This window comes from Bactrocera latifrons, unplaced genomic scaffold (genome assembly GCF_001853355.1).
Source record: "Bactrocera latifrons isolate USDA-ARS-PBARC rearing strain unplaced genomic scaffold, ASM185335v1 scaffold_1269, whole genome shotgun sequence".
Classification (NCBI taxonomy): Eukaryota; Metazoa; Arthropoda; class Insecta; order Diptera; family Tephritidae; genus Bactrocera; species Bactrocera latifrons.
Window position 1 is genome coordinate 1 of NW_017534707.1, and position 15576 is coordinate 15576.

A 15576-nucleotide genomic window follows, 5' to 3' on the forward strand; every position below is an offset into this window, starting at 1 on the left:
CTTATTCTTATGTTACGTATTCTTAACATAATTTAGATTTATTTAGAATATATTATTTGTATTGTGGTTAATTCAGATTACAATATAAAAATAATGTAGAATAATAATTAGCTCCGTTACACATGCTATTTAATGAAAAAAGTAATTAATAATTTTGTGATGATATTTAGCCAAAGTTGCCCATATATGAACTTGCTTTTGATGGGTTGGTTTGTATGGCAGTCGGACCTTAACAATGCTTTTGAAGATTAAAGCGAATCTTGGGCAATAATCATTGCTAAAATTCAAGAATTGTTTCTTGTCACATAAGAACTTAATTTTGATTTTCAATTTGTATGGCAGGTTTTGTTATCCGATCTGCAAAATTTCTTCAACTATTGTAGCGTTGCCTTAGAGAATAAACACCTCAAATTTGCATAATATACCTCGTTAACTGAAAAAGTCTCCAATGCAAACATTTTACTCCGACCGTTCAGTTTGTATGGCAGCTATATGTTATAGTTAACCGATCGAAACAATTTTTTCAGAGATTACATTATTGCTGTAGAAAATAATCTATACCAAATTTCGCGAATATTTCGTAATAAATGCAGAAGTTTTCCATACCAGCACTAGCTTCCGATCGTTCAGTTTGTGTGGCAGCTATATTTCATAGTTAACCGATCTGAACAATTTCTTCGGAGATTATATTGTTGCCATAGAAAATAACTTGGGCCAACTTTAGTGAAGATACATTGTCAAATGTGAAGGTTTTCTATACAAGAACTTGATTACGATCGTTCAGTTTATATGGCAGCTATATGTTATAGGGGTCCGATATCGGCAGTTCTGACAAATGAGTAGCTTCTTGAAGAAAAAATGGTGTTTGCAAAATTTCAAAACGATATCTTAAAAACTGAGGGACTAGTTCGTATATATACAGACAGACGGACAGACGGACATGGCTAAATCGAATCAGCTCAACATACTGATCATTTATATATATACTTTATAGGGTCTCCGACACTTTCTTCTGGGTGTTATAAACTTCGTGACAAAATTAATATACCCTGTTCAGAGTATAATAAAAAATAATAAGCTTTCAAAACGCCTGATACTCCTCCAAAAAAAAAAAATAAACGCGTTGCCTTTGATAAGCAAAGAAAGTGATCGTTGATTCATTTAAAAAAAAATTAGTTCAAATAAATTTCAATCCAATAGACAGCAATTGCAGTTGCACTATCGTTATCGATCAGCTCGAGAAAAAGATAGACGATATAAAAGGTAAAAATAATTTACGGAAAACTGCTCCATGTGTTATACCTACATATCTAGATATTTAAAATCTTATGTTTTCAGATGCCATGCAACAGTAAATTAAGGTGGTTCGTGGTAAGGATACTGTTGCTGACCAACAATTTAAAAATATAAAATTACATAGATTTTGAAAATTATTAAAGTCAACTGCAAATAGCAATTGAAGCACTGGCCGATAAAAAAGTTGTCCTTAATCAACTTCTGCAACAGCGTGCAGAGGAGCTGCCTATCTAGTCCAAATTCCCCATAAAGAACGAAGAGCAGCTAATAAGTTTAAATGACCAGCTCAACAGAGAAAACAAAAACACTTATGTAAGTTTTAGAAATATTATTAAGTTTTATTGATATCTAGCGCGGCCCTTATTTTTCGAATAATTTTTTTTTAACTGCAAGAAAAATCTTCGAAAAAATTATCACAAGTACGTAAAAAAGAAATTAATTCGAAAAATAACGGACACGCTATTGAACATGCTTAATTTAATTTTTTCACAGGTTAAAGCTATGAGATCGCTGCTGCAACCTACCGGCATTTTGAAGAATTTACGAAATATTTTGGGCGATGAAATAGCAATGGCATTCAATGTCGATGGAGTGCAGGGCCGAAAGTCCTCAAAATCCCTTCAAAACTTTTACGACGCACTACTGGGTATTATATTTCTTGTTTTATAAAAAAAAATTGGCACTTAGTAATTTTTTTCTTCTTTAGACTCCATTCCGTTAAATAATGGGAATGGTACTGCAGACAAAAAACTGCATAAAGCAATATAGTTGCAAAAAAACGCATTTTTAAAAGCGCTTGAATGTCCAAAGACAAGCCACAGCATCAGCAGACACAATACTCAATTCGACTTAAAATTTCAACTTTGTGCTTTTACAAACAAAATAAAATTAAAATGAAATGATTAAACTTAAAAGAAAGATACGTTTTTTTATAAATCAAAACTAATGGCGAATTTTATAGCGATTTGGGATTATCGAAATGGGTGGTTACCTGGGGGTAGCAAAGTAATACTTGTGAGTAGCGACGTAGGTACTTACAGGTAATGCAGAGGGTGACGATAGACTCTCTCTGAGGACATCTCCTTGTTAAATTCGCCTCTCGAAAGCAAACGAAGTAGATTATGGTGTAAGTACTGGTGTTTACCGATAAGTAGCGAATTCGGTACTTCTGTACTAGTACAGCGTACTGGCGGGACGTGACTGAAACAGCAGACTCGGCATATTTTGAGTCTGCTGGAATGTGTGGTACACCCACACATTGGGGCAGACTCGAGTTGCTGATCTGATGGCAGAGTCAGTTTGATTTTTGCTACAGTTCAGACCGCCGCAATGATAACCGATAGCGAAACGGTTTTCTACTCGACTTCCACTCCTGTTTTCTGAGAGCACTCGTCAGCAAATTGGTATAAGGGAAACAGCTGCAAACGAAACCATTGGTTTTCGGACAATGCAAACGATCAGCTGGTACGATGAGGGTTGCCGTGTCCTAGCGGAGAGACTGCCTACGTCACACATACTAAATTAAGTAAGGAACACTTACCCAATCTGCTGAATAGCGGAGAAAGCATAAGATCAGGAGAATTCGAACCCGATTCCTGTATCGATGACAATGCAGCGGACGTACTATAGCCCGATCATGAAAAAGTTTGAATAGAAACTCCTTATCTGTAGAACAAAAAAGCAGCGGGCCGATAGATTTCCGGCCGAAATATTCAAATAATCATTGACCGCGCCGTAGTTTCTACTTTCTTCTGAATGGATATAGAAATGAAGCAAATGGGTCTGGTAGTGAACGAGGACAAGAAATATCTCCTGTCATCGAACAAACAGTCATCGCACTCGCAACTACTCTCCAACGTTGCTGTTGTCAGTCATAACTTTAAAGTCATAGAAAATTTCGTCTATCTTGAAACCAGTATTAACAGTAACAAAATTGAAATCCAACACAGAGTAACTCTTGTCAACTGGTGCTACTTCGGACTGAGTAGGCAAGTGAAAAGTAAAGTATTCTCTCGACGAACAAAAACCAAACTTATAAGTCACTCATTAAGCTCTGAAAGTATTCGACGCAGAACGCGCCGTTGGAGGCAGAGGAAGAGGAAGGCCTCTACTCCTTTGGGAAGCCGGCTTCCGTTGAAAGCGATGTCTACGCCAGTGAAGAAAAAGAAGAATACATTTTAGAATGAAAAAGTTTTTTTATTGTTCGAGTGGCTTTTTATTGTTTGCAATAATAAATTCTGTATTTCTGCCGGTCCACTTATTGAAAAATTTTATTTCCAGTTTGTTCAAAATTTAATTAAACGCTTCAAAAATATATATATAATTACCTCTATTGAGGTGGTAAAATTAAGCATTGTTCCAAAAAATTGCAAATTTGACCTACCGCTACCTTGACTCGCCGTAGGCGGCAACTTACTCCTTATACCATTTGGTGTATACTATACAGCAATGAAATAATATCACACATGATCTTACCGCTAAGACGCATACCAATGGTACCAAACTTTTCATTTGAAATTAATTCAGGTAAAGAACTCATTTTTAAACAGTTGTGTTTGCACAAGAATGGCGTACAAAAACATTCGAATGACCAACGCTTTAATTTTTAGTTTTCGAGTTAAAAAACTAGTTTTAACAAGTAGGGAAGGGCTAAGTTCGGGTATCACCGAACATTTTATACTCTCGCATCAAATACCGTATTTGTGTAAAGTTTTACTCCGCTATCATCATTGGATCCTAATGTATGTATATATTATACAGAGAAGGCATCAGATGGAATTGAAAAGAGCGTTATATTGGAAGAAGGCGTGATTGTGAACCGATTTCACCCATATTTCGCACATGTCATCAGGGTGTTAAGAAACTGTTATGTACCGAATTTCATTAAAATCGGTCCAGTAGTTCCTGAGATATGGTTTCTGGTCCATAAGTGGGCGACGCCACGCCGATTTTCAATTTTTAAAGAAAGTCTGGGTGCAGCTTCTTTGTGATATTTCTTCCGTAAAATTTAGTGTTTCTGACGTTTTTTTTTAGTCGGTGATTTTCAACATAACCTTTGTATGCGAGGTGGGCGTGGCCATTATCCGATTTCTTCCATTTTTGAACTGTATATGGAAATGCATGAATGAAAAAACCCTGTAGAGTTTGGTTGACATAGCTATAGTAGTTTCCGAGATATGTACAAAAAATTTAGTAGGGGGCGGGGCCACGCCCAGTTTTCCAAAAGAATTACGTCCACATATGCCCCTCCCTAGTGCGATCCTTTATGCCAAATTTCACTTTAATATCTTTATTTGTGGCTTAGTTATGACAATTTATAGGTTCTCGGTTTTCGCCATTTTGTGGGCGTGGCAGTGGGCCGATTTTGCCCATCTTCGAACTTAGCCTTCCTATGGAGCCAGGAAATACGTGTGCCAAGTTTCATCATGATATCTCAATTTCTACTCAAGTTACAGCTTGTACGGACGGACGGACAGACAGACATCCGGATTTCAACTCTGCTCACTTTGGTATATATAACCCTATATTTTAGATCAAATTATGAAATTATTTCCGCGGAAATCCCGGATGTAGAGATAGATCCAGATTTATACGAAGTGATGAAAACCCATAATAACATAACCAACCACAACGCTACTTCGGTTTGTATGTCTGACAATATAGTAAATGCACGAAACAATATCCATGTGCTTTTTTCTTCGGAAACGCAAACTGGAAATGATGGATATTCACTCTCTCGGGATCGCTCACCAAATAACACTGGCAGAACATTCAGCATTAAATTTAGAAGAATGTACCATATTCGCCACTATTGTCTAATTCGCATTCAAAACTCATAATAATGTTGAGTATTGCAATTTGGAGAAATCGATCAATTCATGAACGTTTTCCCGACTGTTGTGCATCTTCCAATTCATTTAAGAAGGCCAAGGAGTGATATTGACGAGTTTTTAGTGAAATTGCGTCAGTGTTCCGTTTGCGAGAAATTTGGAAATGCCTTGATATTATAGTACAAGGAATGCATCTTCGGAGAAATGGGTACAGAAAAAGCAACGCCAAGCAATAGATGGACATCCAGGTGTGTGAGAAGCATGCCAGCAGTTACAAATGCTGGAACACGATAATAACTGGAATAGCTACTTCGCATGCGACTGAAATTCGTACACTTTTCACGATGATCACTACGATATATCAGCCTTCAAATCCGTGTAAAGTATGGGATATGAACAAAAATGGCATTATCGAAGACATTTTATAACATATTCGCTAAGAATTGGTAATGGGTCGATTCCGTTTATCAATTCACGACAAATGAACTCATCACGAATGTTAGCCAAATTATCGTAACTACGATTGCCGATCATATAAATCGATCCATTGTCTTGACAATGAATATGAAGCCGTGAGTTATCCAGTGGGATTTATAAAACCTATGGAGAGACTTGGTATGCCGCCGCATTTTTCTCAAAGTTGGAACATTCTAATGTTTCGCAATCTTTATGAAGCAGCTATCGAATACAAGGTTGCAGAATGCTTGATTGTACGAATTCCTTTGAGTTCCATCGATCTGCCATTTCAGTTCAAGCGTATTCAGTTTCCAGGAAAAACTACATTTGCAATGACAATAAACAGGATACAAGGATAGTCGCTAATAGTGTGTGGCCTAAATCTTGAAATTCTATGTTTTTCACATGGCCAGATATATGTAGCAGTGTACCAAAAAATGTTGTTTATCAACATTACATTAAAAAAAAAGTATAAAAATCACAAATAAAACATCAATTTCTATTGAAGTTATTGCAGTAAAACTTGCGCAAATTATGTTTTTAAAATTTTTTTTAAACTCTGTTCCAAAAATTTTCGAAATCGGATCATCACTTTATGAGTAACAGTATCAATACTGGATACCGAAGGTATTGGTAAAACTTTAAAACATATTATTGAAATTCGGAGATAGTCTCTGCATTAAGTTAAAATTTACATTATCATCCATGTACCTAAAACTTATGTAAATAAGAGGTGTGTTCAAAAATTATAGCGAATTTTGTGTTTTTTCGAAAATTATTTATTTATTCATGAATATCTATTTTGTCCCCTTCAAAGTAATCCCCATGAGATATTATTCACTTGTGCCAACGGTTTTTCCAATCTTCGAAGCACTTCAAAAAATTATTTTTTTTTATCTTCTTCAGCTCCTCCTTCGATCAAGAGAAGCGTAACGTCGTCCTTTCATGAGCCTCTTCAGTTTAGGGAAAAGAAAAAGTCACAGATCTGGGGAATACGGTGGCTGCGGCATCATTAGTGTGTTGTTTTTGGCCAAAAAGTCGCGCAAAAGCAACGATGTGTGAGCAGGGGCGTTATCGTGGTGCAAAAGCCAATTTTTGTCACATCTTCTCGGCCTTCTGAGAACATTTTGTACCACCGATAAACTTTGCTTCGGTTTAAAGTAGCTTCTCTGTATGCCGCAGTCAACATTCGGGATGCATCCGCGTACTTAATTTCTTTTTCACACAAAATTTGATACAGGTTCATTGATCCATTTTTTTGAATAGGTAAAAATCGAAGACGATCCAAAACACGTGCAAGCAAAGCAGCTGTCAACATTTAAATGAACATTCAAAATGAAAGAGCTTGTCCCGAGCTTGTCGGCATAAGTGAGAGACATGAGTACCAACATAACGCCACAAAAAATTCGAAATTCGAATATACGAAACCCGCGAAAATTCAAAATTCGCGATATTTTTTGAACACACTTCGTATATGCGGTTATTAAAACTGAACCTAAACCATTGTCGAAAATTTTAAACTCACCACTTTACACGATAATCCGCTTTCAGCTAATAGTTCCGCCGAAATAATTATGACTCGTCTTTAGAGCCGCATCAATAGCCAAGCATACACGAGGCAACCATCACTTCCCACTATATTGGTGGAACGACACGATTGCGAAACTGCGAAAAGAATGCCAGCAAGCCAGGTGTTTATATAAAATGTCACGTGGCCCCTCTCAACAAAAACTCCTTCAAAGACTGTTCAAGGACAAACGGAAACCATTTAAGCTACTCATCTACTAAGAAAAGAAATCTAGAATGCTTTCTAAAACTCTGCGATGACGTTGAAGATAATGCCTGGAAGCTAGTATATAATGGAGAAACTCCATTCTCCTAGCCAGAATAGAATCGGCACTTTTTCCAACGATTATGGAAGTAGCCAAAAATGTACCGATATTTTCAAAAGAATTAGTTCGGGAATCATGTGACCGATTAAACCTATCTAAAGCTCCGGGACCAGTTGGAATTCTTAATATAGTGCTGAAAACAACGACTATTAAAAACGTGGACACTCCATTGAAAAATCTTTAAGCGAGTTATACATATATATCAAGCTATCGATAAAGCTGGCGGCTTATCCACAATCGAAGCGGTATATGTAGTAAAGACACTGGCCGAAAAGGATATTAGTAGGAAACGATGGACGGGCGGTACAATGCCATACTGTATGGTCAGCACCTGGCATACCATATTGACTGCTCTAAAAATATTCTCTGCTCAACCCGTACCTGTACAAAATAATTGTCAGCTATTTTAAGGACAGAATCCTAAATTACAAAACAAGTAGCAAAACAAGTAAGCAATATACTTAAAGTCACCGGAAGACGTTGTCTTTGTTATCGTGAGCTTACATCCTTTAGATATTTTAGCCAAAGATACTAAAAAGTCGGTAACGGACTTACTACATAGTATGAAAAAGTCCGAGAAGAGACGGCGAAGTGGAAAGGCAGTCGAAACAAAAGTTGGACGTTCCGACGGATTACCAATATTGCCCCAAGGCTAAAAAGACAACATGGCGTGGTATATTTTTATTTAACTAAAATTTTCTCAAATCTCGGCTTTTTCAAAGCATTCAAACGTTTCAAACATGAAAATAATGATACATATAAGTTATAATTGCGGTGACCAGAAAATTGAGCATGTAGAGCATACGTGGTTCCATTCTCCTTAATATGAAAAAAAGGGCGATACCACAAGAGTGTATTCGGTATTAACCCAACCCCAGAAAACAGAATAGACCAAATGATAGGAGCAAAAGATAAACGGAATGCGGTGAGCGAAAAATCCGCCAAAAGCATAAAATTATGCAGTGCTCGAGAACAGCAGCGGAGAAGAGAACTCACTTGACGTTGATACCGGGGGGATAGGTATGTGACGGTAGGATTAAAGTTCCACACTGACATGGCGTTCAGGCTTTCAATGCTTCTGTTTCGTAAAAAAACATAAGAAATAAAAGAAAATCCTAATATAAATCTTTTCGAACTTTCGGCTGACTTTACACTGAACATACCGGTCAACATGCTCTCTATGGCTGACGTCGAATACCTCCATTGCATTGAATGTCAACAAGGTATAAAGTTATGTAATGCATCCAAAATACTTCTCCACTGCATCAACGTATTTATCCCGGTAGTCGATGTGCAAGGGAGAGAAGACACCGCATTACAAATAAAGTTGATGGTTAACATTTATGGCCGATCCACATAGAATTTTTGCTAAGCTTTGTTTAGATATTTGCGTTGACAGAAAAGTTCAATGAGTGGAAAGCAAGGCGTTCATTCTAACATACTCTTAGATTTTTTTGTTGTTTGCTTTGTTGTTAAAGTATAAATTGTGTGTGCAACAATGTCGGAATCCTTCCTCTTTTATTAATTTATACTTATAATGTCAAGAATATAATATATTTTCCTAAATATTTGAATTATGTTTGTGCTTCTATTTTCCATGAAATCGAAGTAACTATATATAATTCAACTATTTGGTTTTAATTTTATAACTTTTTATCTTTATGCGCTAGCAAAAACCAAACAGCTTATTGAAAGTAAACTTTGCAATAAAATTGTATACATACATATGTATACAACACATCATTTTGCTATGTTGTTTCATATTGCATACCGATGATATATACATACATATGTAAATACTGCAGTCATACTGCATCTATACTTTTTAGTATTATGCTTTTGAAGTGAATATATATATATACCAAATTTAAGCCTTCCGCTTAAATGAGCAAAGTATAAATCTTTCAATAACTAAATGCCCTAACATTATTAATTACCTCAAAGTCCATAATGTGCATAATGATTAAATTGTAGAACTGTTGTTGCTCTGTTTAGTGAATGTATTTTTAGGCGAGTGCTCAATTTTCTGCACATTGGCCGCGTAAAGGAGCTATATTTTAAGTATTTGAGTTGGAGGAGCAAAATCATATGAAAACTAACGATGGTACTAGCGAATATGTAACTTATTAATCGATTGGGTACAGATCCGCATTGGTCAACTCGCAACCGCTCCGGAGACATTGATCCGTCCAGTAGTCAATTGAGTGAGCTTTCTTAAGACCTAAGATTAGATATGTTGGATGTGCCTCAACAAGATAGCAATAAATGTTCGCTTGAGGCGTTGCTATTACTAAGCGGATTCTTGCCAGAGTCATCCTCCTCAGCACGTCCAGTCGAACACACATGGCGAGCAGCTGTTTCAAGATCTTATTTGAACGAGTATCCTCTACGTAAGTGGTAGGCTTGGTGGATAAGTTAAGACTTGGTCGGTAGTGGTCAGCAATTGAGGGATTGTCACTCCCTCCAAGGAAAATATTAAGAAGGCGGTGGAAGAAATGGGTCTCTCAATATGTGGTAACATCCACGATCTTAATTGGTGGTCCTTCTGTGCTATAGGAGGAGAAAGTGCCGACTAACGCGAATTTGGGAGGTTTGTAATTAAGTTGTCAGAAGACTAACGTATTTAACGGGTGATCCTAGTAAAGATATTTTCTTCAACAGCCTTTTTTAAAAGATCACGCGTGTAATAAGTCGCTGAATTCAATAAAATGTGATTCAGAATGAATTTATTATACAACTATATTAAAACATATTTGCTAACTAGCATTCTCCGCTAGCTTTGAGTTAGTTTCTTAAGTTGCAACTATAAAGAGTTGCTGAATTAAAAAATTAAATGTGACAGTCAACAACCATTACAGGGTTGCCATAATGTAGCGTTTATTGTCACATTACATGCTCTTTTTTTAATAAATTAACAATAATCAATAAAATAAATTAGACCGGAAGCCACTAATATGTGTTACAATTTTACCAGTCATGCCTTTGCGGTGGTCTAACAGCACGACCACTACGCGTTCTATAAGTATAAGGTTCTGGAATTGCCTATACAGCGCTACTATCATTTGCATCTGAATCATTACTTTCAGCGGTTTCATACTCCGATGATGGATTGTGATAATTCTCTATTTCATCCTAAACTGGAAGTTCTGATTCGTCTGCAATTACATTGTTCATGGGTATTTTCGCATTTTGACTATTTCCTACAATCATTGGCCCTGCGATTTGTATTTCTGGAAAATTATCTAGCTGTCCGGCTTTAATATTTTCTTTAAACACTAGATCACTAGCATTAAAATCTTCATGATTAGTTTTAGCAATAAATCTACGATTACGTCTGAAATGATTGTCAAATGCGTCCCGAATAATATATGAACGGTCATTAACCAGTCCAATAATTCTTCCGTAATGCCGTTACCTTCCATTTTTTTTTTAATTACCAAATCTCCCAACTTCAATAACGGCAGTGACTTCACATTTCGATTTTTGTTTTTCTTTCTTTTTATCAAATTTTTCTTGAATAGCCTCCTCTTTGACATTGTTTCTGACAAGCAATTGTTCCGACACTGGCAGTTTCGTTTTAATTAGTCTACCAAAGAATAATTCCGATGGAGTAAAATGCATGCTTGCGACCGGCGTAGTATTATATTCCATGATTTTGTATTGAAATTGTTTTACTTCATTTGCCTCATAGCAACGTTTCCAAATATTCTTTGGAATTGCCACTCCCTTCTCAGCCAAGCCATTGCTTTGTGGATATCTTGGACTTGGGTATTGACATTAAAATCCCGTGAAAATTTTTCAAATTCCGACGAGTAACAAAAAGTTGGAATATGCGTCAACTATTGAGATGTAGTCCTTACCGGCATGTTCAAATAAATCCACGGATGCAGTATGATATTTGGGTTCTTTTTGATTGTTACATTTGAATTTACATTGACTATTTTTCCCCGCAACCCAAAAAGTGTAGTTCTGATTTCACCTTATGACACTTTCGGCAAAAATCATTCAGAATTCGATATTCTGGCCATTCGTTTGTTACGTATTTACACATTTGTTTGAGGGTTTCATCCGAATTTAATGACCGCTTTAAGTATTCAAGATTGTCTTTTGAAACGCAAGCCGATTTTGTAATCCGGTGAATAGCTGCACTCATTCCATCTCTAATCTCATCATCCTCCTCCCCTCCTGAGATCCCGTCCAACAGTGCACGAGAAAGACAATCAGCTAACAACATACTTTTCCCGGGTTTATAAATTACTTTCATTTGCGGATATCTTAATAATACCATGAACATTCTTTGCAATCGTGGTGTGACACTATCGATATCACGCAAGTCTAATGTTTCAAGTGGTTTGTGATCAGTTTCAACTATGAACTCGCCTCCATAAATACAAATTTTATAACGTGTGCATGCAAAAACCACGGTCAAAAGTGCCTTTTCAATTTGTGCCCACCTCTATTCACTTTTGCTTAGGGTCCTAGATGCAAAAGCAATTGGGTGACACTCTTGCATTAAGGACGATCCAAGTTCATCTTTTGACGCATCTGTCTGAATGACAATCGGTTTCTCTGAACCAAATGCTTTTAAAACCGGGTCTGATGAGATAATCAATAATAACTTATCGAGTTCAGCGTCGTGTTTTTAGTCCACTCTAACACAACATGTTTTCCCGTTAATTTTCTCAATTCTACCGTGAGTTTTGATGGATTCGGAATAAACTTTGCCAGATATTTGCATAGACTAAGCAAACGCATTACACCATGTACAAATTTAACAACATGGTGCAAAAAGAATATCAACCGTTCAGTGAATTTTTAACCGAACTACGAACTCAAATCGATCGTTGTGAATTCAATTGCAAATCAGCGTACGAAGATCGAATGTTACGTGATCGTATCATCACTGGGGTTTTTGACAAGAAACTTCAGCTAAAATTGCTCGATGGACGGGATGAAAAATTGGATCGCGTAATTGATGTATGCAAGACATTTGAAACAGCGAAAGTGGACAAGGGTATTTTAACGTCAAGGCAGTCGATTTCAGCTGTGGTAGATGGTGAGACTGATTCAGTCACCGCAGTCAATTACAATCGGCGATTTTGTTTCAACTGTGGTGGTAATTAGAAGCCGGATCACAAAAGTAAATGTCCAGCCGAGGATTTCACATGCCGATACGGTAAAAAAGGTCATTTTCGCAAGATGTGTCGTAAAAAGGGAGCCAGATCGGAGGCAAGTACATCGGAATCCAAATCAAAGAAAAACAACGGGTTGACAATGTTAGTTGGCCTGATTTATCAGGTAAGGCATCACCAAGACTCCGAATTGAGAATTAAAATCCTCTCCCGCCAAACAAAGTCCAATTTATGACAACGTCTGATGAGTCGGCGTTATGAATTTGGAGAGAAAGGTTTTACGGGAGATTTATATTAGCAACAGCGAATACCCCAGCGAATTATGAGATATTGGCTGAGCAGCAAAGTCATGTCGTCCGAATAGATGAAACCATTCCGATTCTGAGAGTGTCCGAGGCAGCACCTCGGGGGAAGCAGATGAAGAGGTAGACGTACACCCCGTTGGAAAAACCAGGAGGAGAAGGATCTGGCTACTTTTGGAATCTCAAACTAGCGCCAAACAATGAAAGAGAAGAAAGACTAGCCCGCTGTGCGAACTCAGCTATAACCACGTTAGCTGTGTCTCAGCCAATAAAGACGGGCCGGTTGTCACCACGCAGTACTCGTCCGGATTAGATATGATCCATCAGTCAACATCCTTCTGTAAAAAGTGGTGTCCAGGTTGGACGAGAAGTTTGACGTTGGCCAATGTGGACCTTTCCTTAAACGTTTTTAAAATTTATTAATATGTAATGCATATATACATAACGATTCCTATTAGGTGTTACATACAACCTTTAAGAGATAAAAGTAATATGAACATACAATAATTTATTAAACTAACATGCTCAAAAGGTCATATCATTTGAACAACACCCGAATCTTTGTTAATAAAGCCAAACTTTACAGAGTTAAATATAGAGAATACGGTAAATATATGATGGTCATAAAACAATGCAATAAGTGTGAAAAACATCCGGAGCGTTTAAGTTACCCACTGACGGCAGTCGAGTCCCACAGTTGCACGAAAGAACAAATGATAAAATCAATGCGAAGATCAGCGCCTCAAGAATGCCGGTAATTTGGCGGTGTTGAATGAACACACTGATAATATTTATGTCTGACACCCGGTTGTACTATAACTCTATATTTAACTGACATAGCTCTTCCCGTATTCAGGTATTAAACCACAACTATAGCAGTAGAACTGCTAGTAGTAATATCATATCCATGTCTCCCAGGTGGGGCTATTGGGGTTCGCTGAATTTGCAATACAAACTGGCGACAGATACTTCGCCGAAGTCCCTCACCTCCTAAAGGTTGCGCAAAGTTCTTGTTGTTATCCCTGGGTTAATGGTCAAATATTAATTCTGCAGTAAAAGAGACTGACGATCTTTGAAATGTCTTTTATGAGAAGTAGTGATCAGATCATATGAAGATATAAAAATGCACGGCACCGGTCATTCCTGCTATTAAATTTGACGGATTTGATAAGGTTTTATTTACATTTTTCATATTTCTGACATTCAGATAGTCATATTGGAAATATCCGCCGTTATCCTTTTCCATCACTCTATAAATCTTCTCATCACGTTTTGCAACGCCAAAAGGAAGAGTTCGCATTGAGTTTGCAAAGAGGGTGAAGTTACACTACCTTGTCCATACTCTCTCGACCCTGGGGGTTTAATTTTAGAGTTTTGATATTACATGTTAAAGGTCCAGAAGATTTGTCCAATAAACTAATTGGTGACTACGCCCACATTAAACAATTTTTTTGAACCATAAATGCTTCTCGCTAATGCAATTAGTTGTACTAAATAACAATTTTGTTATTATTAGTTTAGTTATTACACTTTATAAAGGGTTTTTCAGTAGCTACACTACAAAAGTAGACCAATAGGGGCAGCAAACCACGCGTTATTTTTTCCCGCTCTTTCGACATTTCTCTCCACTAAGGTTTGCCATTTCTTCACGGAAAGATATACGTTCTAACAACGAGTCGAACTTATTAAAATTTACTACCGAAATTCGGAGCCAGTAGCCTCAATTGTAAAGGCGGGTTTTTCAATAAGGGCGATACAGCTGCAGAATTTAATCCAGCAGGTACATTCTTCTATAAGAATGTACAGCTACTGGCGTATACCGATAATATTGATGTCATTGTCCTCAACACCCGTGCCGCTAGTTCTGCTTTCTACAGACTGGATGAGGAAGAAAAGGAAATGGGTCTGTCAGTGAACGAGGGCAAGGCGATATATCTTCTGTCATCAAACAAACAGTCATCGCACTCGCGAATAGAAAGGTTCTGCGTAAGATTCGTGGTCCTTTGCGCATTGGTAACGGCGAATATCGCATTTGAGGGAACGATAAGCTGTATGAGATATACGACACCATTGACGTAGTTCAGCAAATTAAGAGACAGCGGCTACGCTGGCTAGGTCATGTTGTGCGTATGGATGAAAACACTCCAACTCTGAAAGTATTCGACGCAATACCTGCTGTTGGAAGCAGAGGAAGAGGAAACCTCCACTCCGTTGGAAAACCATTTTTGAAAGGACCTGGCTTCGCTTGAAATTCCCAATTTACGCCACGTTGCTAAAAGAAGAAGCGACTGGCGCGCTGTTGTTAACTCGGCTATAATCATGTAAGCAGTGTCTACGTCAGTAAAGAAGAAGAAATTATAACAAACCAAAGCACGGTCATCCAGAAGAATTTTTGGAGTTTTTTAATCTTTTCGTTGGTAAAAATCCCTTTTGGGAGTCCACTGCGTTCACCGTTTTTGGTGCTCATTTCACCATGATTATACATACCATAGCAATTCTCGATGACCAAGGTTCTGCTTCAACTCTATTTTATCCTTTCAAAGATCATTGTTTTAATAACACCCGATATTCTTATTTATTTTCACTGTAACAAAAGTTGCTTGATCCAAAATGATATAACTCACAGACAGCTGTCAAATTTATACATGCGTTAATGAAAGTTAGGGTT

General features: G+C 37.3%; 1 long non-coding RNA gene across 1 annotated transcript; it reads left to right on the forward strand.

Annotated features, from left to right (window-relative positions):
* Positions 1–1149: 1149 nt before the first annotated feature.
* Positions 1150–2137, forward strand: LOC108978767. The gene is made up of 4 exons (XR_001994133.1): positions 1150–1263; positions 1339–1608; positions 1789–1942; positions 2003–2137. It is a non-coding gene; the product is annotated as an uncharacterized LOC108978767 (long non-coding RNA).
* Positions 2138–15576: the final 13439 nt, after the last annotated feature.